The following is an 8465-nucleotide window of genomic DNA, read 5'->3' as shown; positions in this document are numbered from 1 at the left end:
GGCTGAGGTGTATGTAATTTCCCGACTTCAACTTTAAGTACCTTACTGAGATTGTTTTCAATAGAAATTGACATAAATAAATAAAAATAGCTTCTTAACAAACAAAAAGCATTTCTCAAGCAAGAATTTTGGTAAGACTGTCTGAGAGTGGTCTGACTAGGGAAGGGAAAACTTCACAATTTCACAGTAATATTCCAACCTCAGTGTGGAAATTTACATAAAACACAGACAAATCACATTTTTGCATGCACTATGCCTTTAAAACAGTAACATTTTCACTATACCTCATGATAAAATGAGTAGAACTGCAGAAAACGTTCTGTAAAACTGCACATTTTTTCTCTCCGCTCCATGGCAAAATGTGTTGAATTGCAGGAAACTTGCTTTAAAACTGCAACATTTTCTCTACGCCCTATGACAAAATCTGTAACATTGCAGAAAATTAACTTTACTGCGAGGTGGGGGGCCCCTCAACCAAATCGGGCACATGGACACATAGACACACACGAACACACGCACATACACAACTTAAGCATTTATGCACTCAGAAACACCACACACACAAATAGAAATGGTGGACAAGGCGCTTTTTCTCATTCTCCACCCACAGGTGGCGATGTCACTCCTTTTATGGTTTGTATTGGATGTATGAGTTCAAGACTGTCAACAGGAAGCCAGTCTTATACTTTACTTTATATCTAAGTTATGGTAATAATTTAGCAGATCAGGTTTATTATGACAAACTCTCTCTCTCTCACACAGTTTTGATAAAACTTGGTTCTCTTGAGAATGGACATACTATGGACATAATATCTCATCATGAACAGTGAAAGTGAAAAAGGTTAACACCACAGGCAGTGCTGCTGTACAAATATGAGGCAAAATAATCAGTTGGTCAGCAGACAGAAACAGTTGAGTCTAAACCTTTTTCAATGCTAGTTAAGGATCTATAGGCCTAGTTATCACGTTTCACGTTGGATTTCTTAACTACAAAAAGGTAAGACATGTTTTTAATTCTGGTGCCCTCTGCACACACAAGCTTGTTAGCTTGCTAGCTCACAGGACATTCAACGTTCCTTCATAGAAGCTGCTCCTTCTGGGTATAATTATGTGGACCTAATTCACTTCATGTATTTCATAAGATGCCCAGCGCTTCAAGTCTGCTTCTCGCTCTCTCCCTACCAGCAACACTTCTGTCATAGGCTACACTTGTCTGTCCATCATGCATATAAAGCAACTATTTTGCCTGCTCTATCCGCACTGATTGGTCAAGTCATTTAATGAGCTAAATGTAAAAAACTGTTTATCACAGGTTTAAAAAGGAACAGAAAGAAACGATAAAAACCGGTACTTTCTTGGGGTTCGAACTGGTTCAGAAGTGTATTTTGCTGATCGGAACAGTGGAACTGAAATAAAAGATTGTGGTTCTGTTCAGAAAGAAACAATTGGAAAATGATTTTGGTTCCAAGCACTGGAAGGCAGTCTATGACCCAGAGGGTCGGGAAAGCGAGATTGCGGTTTGTTACCATCCATTTGGGTGTTTGTGGGCTTTCATTCTGCACATGTCCGAAACTACATATGAGGACACCAAGGTCCGAACATCGGCTATTTTTTTCTAATTAGAAATAAAATAATAATAATAAAAAAATATATATTTTGTACACAATAAAGAAAATCAATTACGTGTCAACATCTAAATATTGCTCCCAGCGTTGATCAAAGCTCAGAACGCTTATATTCTAGATCTGACTGTTCTATTCAACCTGCCTATTCGTGAACGAGTGGAATCATGAACAGTGGTTTGTTCGTTATGTTCACCTGCTCCCCCTGATTTGTCTTTTTAGTAGCACATTCACCACTCTCTCAAAAGACTAACCACGTCCTCTCGTGGCACAGACCGAGGGCCTGAGACATAAAATGTAATACCACCGCTCGGCTCTGCTGATAGTGTGTTTTTTTTGTCAGACAAAAGGTCGTTTTAAAACCGTTCTGTGACTCCTGCATTGTCTAGCCATATCCTCCAAACAAACAAAAAACGACTCTTGGAGAATGAGTGCACAACTGGTAAATAGTTGCTTATATACTGAACAAAAATATAGACGCAACATGCAACAATTTAAGAGTTACAGTTCCTATAACGAAATCAGTCAATTGAAATAAATTCATTAAGGCCTAATCTATGGATTTCACATGACTGGGAATACAGACATTCATCTGTCGGTCACAGATGCCTTAAAAAAAAGGTAGGGGCGTGGATCAGAAAACCAGTCAATATCTGGTGTGACCACCATTTGCTTCATGGATTAGCATAGAGTTGATCAGGCTGTTGATTGTGGCCTGTGGAATGTTGTCCCACTCCTCTTCAATGGCTATGTGAAGTTGCTGGATGTTGGCGGGAACTGTAAACACGCTGTCGTACACGTCGATGAATGGCACGACAATGAGCCAGGATCTCGTCATGGTATCTCTGTGCATTCAAATTGCTGTCGATAAAATGCAATTGTGTTTGTTGTCCGTAGCTTATGCATGCCCAACCATAACCCCACCGACACCATGGGGCACTTTGTTCACAATGTTGACATCAGAAAACGTTGTATGTACTGCCAAATTCTCTAAAAACGACGTTGCAGGTGGCTTATGGTAGAGAAATTAACATTCAGTTCTTTGGCAACAGCTCTGGTGGACATTCCTGCAGTCAGCATGTCAATTCCAAGCTCCCTCAAAACTTGTTGTGTGATGACACTGCACATTTTAGAGTGGCCTTTTATTGTCCCCAGCACAAGGTGCACCTGTGTAATGATCATACTGTTTAATCAGCTTCTTCATATGCCACACCTGTCAGGTGGATGGATTATCTTGGCAAAGGAGAAATGCTCACTAACATGGATGTAAACAAGTTTGTGCACAAAATTTGAGAGAAATACACTTTTTGTGCATATGGAAAATGTCTGGGTTCTTTTATTTCAGCTCATGAAACATGGGACCATTGTTGCGTTTTGTTCAGTGTAGATATGTCAGTCAGTGGATACCTGTCGGCAGAGACTTCTATTGCAGTAACTTTGAAGGGCTCTGCCTCTTGTTAGTATTAGGCTGCTTTGCCAGCTAGAAGGATGAAGTAAGAAGCTAACGTTAAACGGGGGCCTACCTTTACAGGAGCAAAAAATAAGCTACTAAGTCCTCATTATAACTTCGCTTCAGAGAGTAGGCTACTGAGACAGACAGTGATGTGGCGCTCAGTGGTGAGGCCGGAAAGCTGCAATGCATACAGGAGGAAACAGAGAGAGAGGAAGCAAGCAGAGAGAGAGGTTAATACAGTGGTTCCCAAACTTGGGGTCGGGGCACGTGGGGTCCCCTGAGAAAATCTGTACTAATCTTATCAAACAAGTTAGGAACTTAAAAACTTAAGATGTGTTTTAAAATGAACATCTCCACATGGCCTATCTTCCCTATAGGCCTCGGCATACATTACAATGCAAACAATACAGTTCTCAAAATGTCATACGTTTTTGTTTAGTCACTGACGTGTCAGCACAAATATTTTCTCAGAGCGAATCATTTCTGTTATTTCACCCCTTTCAGAGGTATAACATTACAATTGTATAGCTAATAGTGTAGAAAAAGCCCATGGAGTTGGTGGAATAATCATTTAATTCATTGCCACTTACTCTTAGGTCAGGTGGAAATGTCCGACAGATCTCCACTCCATAAAAGGAGGAAATCACCATCGCCTGATCGCGCTGCTTTCTCTTCCTTCACTCTGTCAAATCCAGAAGTTCTGTGCGTCCATGAATCCACCGACTCTGTTCCCTATCATCTGAACATTCATCTGAACTATCTGTTGCGATCGGGAGAGTGGGCCATCAGTTGTTGTTTGAAGTTATTATCGCAGAGCCCGGCTTGGAGCGCACGCTTCAAACATTTTGTGTAATGTGACTGGTCAATGATTCCGGCCCTACGGATCATAATAGGTCAATTATGCAATTGGTATGGTTAATATGTAATGAAATTCCATGTACACATGAAGACACTTGAAAGGGTGAAATAAGAAAGTAATTGTTTGTTGAACTGATCGGCTCTGATATCCAACTAATGGCGATTATAGATTGAATAACCGATCACTGTTTGTATTCTTTCATGATTTATGATAAATAGTTACGAGCCTAAATTACTCACCGATGATTCCTATTGACGTAATGAACTGGATTGTTGAATTCCCTAAATGATGTTAATAATGAATGATTGTTATGATTAGATCTTTGTGATGATGGATTTGATTGGATACACGTTATTCTATTTCCTTTGTTATGCAGCACAGACTACCCAGTAAATATACCACTTTATGGTTAAAGGAATTCCTGCCTCAGTCTCATCCATTCCTCTGTCACCTGACCCGTGACCACCTGTTCACCCTCACTGTCAGTCATCCTACCTGTCCAGCTACCCACACAGATTCCACTAATCTTTCAAATAGGCTATGTGTTTGCAGATCGACTGCGGTTAATGAATCTAAAGCAGCCAAGGGGATAACTGCTGGGGTAATTTCTGCTTGTTTTTGCTCTTCTTCAAATGGCATTTTAACATGTTTTAATTGTATAGAAATGCAGTAAATGAGTTTCAACTTTGAAAACATTTTCTGAATGCATAAAACGTTCGCTCTGAGTCCGCATCCACACACCTTGGAAAAGTGTACTGCGGGCAGGACACACACACACACACACACACACAAGTATTTCCTGTATTTGTTTTTTTCCCCTCTTGAGTATGACTAATATCTTATGAACAGTGAAAGTGGAAAAAGGTCAACACCACAGGCAGTGCTGCTGTAATCAGTTGGTCAGCAGCCAGAAACAGTTGAGTCTAAACCTGCCATGAGATGGTTGAGAAGATGTGATGACTAATATAACTGGTTTGTTACTTAAGTCACAAAGTCCCATCTATCTTTTCTTGCACACTTTCTGTCTTTATGCTGGTGTTGTATTTTTACACACATTAATTTTAGATGCTCCTAAAAAACAGGGCAAGAGAAGAAACCTTGAGAGGAAACAGACTGCAGTATAGTTAATTAAAGACAACACCTTGAAGATATAATTTACTCAAAATACAAATGGTAAGTAAAGTGAGTTTGGGGTTTGTTCCCTCCCATTTGGGTCTTTGTGTGCTGTCATTCTGAATGCAACATGTACCAACAACACGGTGAGAAGAATCTAACTGGGTCAAATAATACCTCAGTGGAAAAGTATGTACCATGTGAAAGTCTTTGTCTCAACAAGCACAGTGAATAAAAACTGTCCCAGATACCATTTATTTGGCATCATATCAGTTTCTCTTTTCTGTCTACAATTTCCTGAAAATCACGTGACTTCTTGTAAATCCCTATGTCTAACTTCTGTATTTGTGTTGAATGTCGAACCTAGCCTTACTACATAAATATGCAGGGACATGTGATGACTTTGAATCAACGTGGAAAACTGACTGGATTTGTAAAAGTCATAAGTGCATTTTGTCTTTTTTCACCCAACTTTTACACTAAATCCAATGACATGGTGACATTTGTTGAATTCACTGTCAGTTGACAACTCAACCAAATGTAAATCAAAACTAGACATTGAAAGGACGTCTGTGCCCAGTCGGTAATAATGCATCATTGCCATTGTACAATTGCTGAATCTTTTGAACAATTGCCAGAGAAAGCACCGCAACCAATTTGTCTCAGATACTTACAGCAGTTTGACATAGAATTGACACGGATAAATATCAAGTGTTCATTGACTGCATTAATAAGTACTATTTTGTTTTGTAATGAGATGCTCTCTTGTCCTCTGATTAGCACGCTTGTATCATGGAACTGTTTACATAGTTCTGGAATGTTTTTAAACAGGCAGATTGTTAACACTGGTCTAATTTACAGTATTCATCTCATTCTCATCCTCCAGTGACAGTTGTTTTTCCAGTCAGTCACCCATTTCAAGGTTTAGATGTTAAGCCCATTGAACTTTGTTCCTTAGTGTCAACCTTTAAGTAAGACATGATCATTCCAGTACATTTACTGAGTGCATTTTCAAGAGGATGAAAAAAAACCAGCATCAACAGTGCTGGACTGATGCAGGACATTTTGTTCCAAAGCCCTGACTTGATAAGAGGGAAGAATTTTCCATAGTTTGTAAAGATCGTCGTAAGGAGGAGACAAGGGTGCAGTGTGGAAAGTGCTCATGTTTACTTTTAACTCAGAACACTAAAAATAACAAAGGAAAACGAACGTTATGTTCGGCAGGCTTACACAGAGCTGTACAAAAACAAGATCCCACAACTGAAGGTGGGAAAAAGGGCTGCCTAAGTATGATTCCCAATCAGAGACAACGATAGACAGCTGCCTCTAATTAGGAACCATACTCGGCCAAACAAAGAAATATGACATAGAATGCCCACCCCATATCACACCCTGACCTAACCAAACAGAGAGAAACGTCTTTCTCAGGTCAGGGCGTGACAGTACACCCCCCCCCCAAAGGTGCGGACTCCCGGCCGTAAACCTGAACCTATAGGGGAGGGTCCGGGTGGGCATCTACCCATGGTGGCGGCTCTGGTTCAGGGCGTAGCCCCCGCTCCGCCCGCTTATCTCTCCGCTTTTGTATCACCGGACCGCGGATTGGCTCCGGACCATGGATCATCCCTACAGGCTCCGGGCCATGAATCATCCCTACAGGCTTCTTGCCATAGATTATCCCTACAGGCTCCGGGCCATGGATCATCACTGCAGGCTTTATGCCACGGATTATCACTGGAGGCGTCGGACCATGGATCATCACTGGAGGCTTCGTATGTGGAGCCGGAACGGGTCTCACCAGACTGAGGAGACGTACTGACAGCCTGGTGCGTGGAGCTGCCTCGGGGCGTACCAGGCTGGAGAGACGCACTGGAGGCCGGGACCGTGGAGCAGGCATAGGCAGGGGCGGAAATCCCGGGGGACACACGACCCCTCCATCTTGGAAAAATATGATTTGTCCCCCCCAATATATCACATAAACGTAACTATGTAATTTAAATAATATTAATAATACGCAATGAAAGCAATTGTGCTGATTATAGACACTTAATAGCGCATTTTTAAGTTTCAAAAGATTGCGACCCCCCCCCACCACCCTTTGACTCACGATGTTTTGATCCACTGCCAGTTCCTTAGTTGGCAAGGTAACAGAGGGGTCGTATCTACTGTCTGAAAGGCACTCAATGAACGTAACTGAAGTGAGGTTAATCCAGTCAATCGCGCGCACACACTAGCTGAATATGCAGAGCTAGCGCGCAAATATTAACTATTAAGCTAGCTAGTACCTATTCCATTTATGTGGCCTCGTCAAAGATGGAATCTTTGCTATCGTCAATTTATTCCAAGATCAGCATGCAGATGATGTAAGTTAGTGCTTAATAGTCCCCTTAATAGTCCCTGCGATAAGGTTGAAGTCCAAACTGAACAGAACTACACTCTTCTACCATTGTCTTAAATATATTTAATGGTCTAGTTGCAAAAGCTAAATTGTCGCAAGGGAACTTTTATTTATTTTATTTCACCTTTATTTAACCCGGGTAGCAAAGATTATAGCAAACACCACAGAAACGGAATTGGTGCTCGCTAGCTTTGCAAATTCAGCTATTGTTGGAAGCCAGCCAATATGAAACAAACTATTAAAATTACAAAAGGTTGCAGCATATGTTGTGTAAATAGTGAACTCATACAGCTGTCAACTCTTGTCATTTTAATCCGTTTCACATTTGCTAGCTACCTTTTAGATCGAAGCCCAAATAGAATGATAAAAGATATGATAGAAGCCCATCTCCTACTGTAAATAACCTACACACTGTGTGTGTGTGTAGCCAGCCAGCCAGGTAGAAAAATGGCAGAAAAATAAAAGACGGACATCAGAGTATTTTTCAGTACACCAAAACGCAAAGTAAGAACCCTAGTAGCCTAATATCTCAAAGACTAGTTGATAAAATGTTCATAAGAAATGAAATTCTAATGGAAATGTTTCACAATGATGTCATTAGGCAGAGCAGGCAACAGATGGCACACAGACAGCAGAGTTGGGGACAGATATGCAGGGACAGACTGGCAGAGACAGGGAGTCTCAGGTAAGTTTGTTGAGTCTTTGTTTGGCAACATTATGAAAGGTTCTCAATTTTTTTGACTTGTAAAATAGGAACATAATTGGAAAATGCCATGGATACCCCCACTCTCAACTTAAACTGGTGACTGAACTAAGATTTGTTAAAGGCAATGGTATTGCTGTTGTGATTAGTTGTGTAGTTTTGGGTACCGGTAGTTAGAGTACGGCAAACACCTTATTTCTTTGGTTCCTCAATATACATTTACCACATTACAATGTAGGCTATGTGTTACAGCACTACTTTTGGTGTCCCCCTCAGGAATTGCTCTTGAGAATTTCATGTAATTGTCCCCTCCAAAGTTG

At 40.9% G+C, this 8465-nt stretch overlaps 1 long non-coding RNA gene across 1 annotated transcript; it reads left to right on the top strand.

Annotated features, from left to right (window-relative positions):
* The first annotated feature begins 640 nt into the window (after window positions 1-640).
* On the top strand, window positions 641-4352 carry LOC106599197 (uncharacterized). Its single transcript, XR_001327375.2, has 2 exons — window positions 641-997; window positions 3672-4352. It is a non-coding gene; the product is annotated as an uncharacterized lncRNA (long non-coding RNA).
* The last annotated feature ends 4113 nt before the right edge of the window (window positions 4353-8465 follow it).

Source organism: Salmo salar, chromosome ssa03 (genome assembly GCF_905237065.1).
Source record: "Salmo salar chromosome ssa03, Ssal_v3.1, whole genome shotgun sequence".
In the NCBI taxonomy this organism is placed as follows: Eukaryota; Metazoa; Chordata; class Actinopteri; order Salmoniformes; family Salmonidae; genus Salmo; species Salmo salar.
Note: the sequence above shows the minus strand (reverse complement) of the source record. Positions and strands in the feature narration are given on the sequence as shown.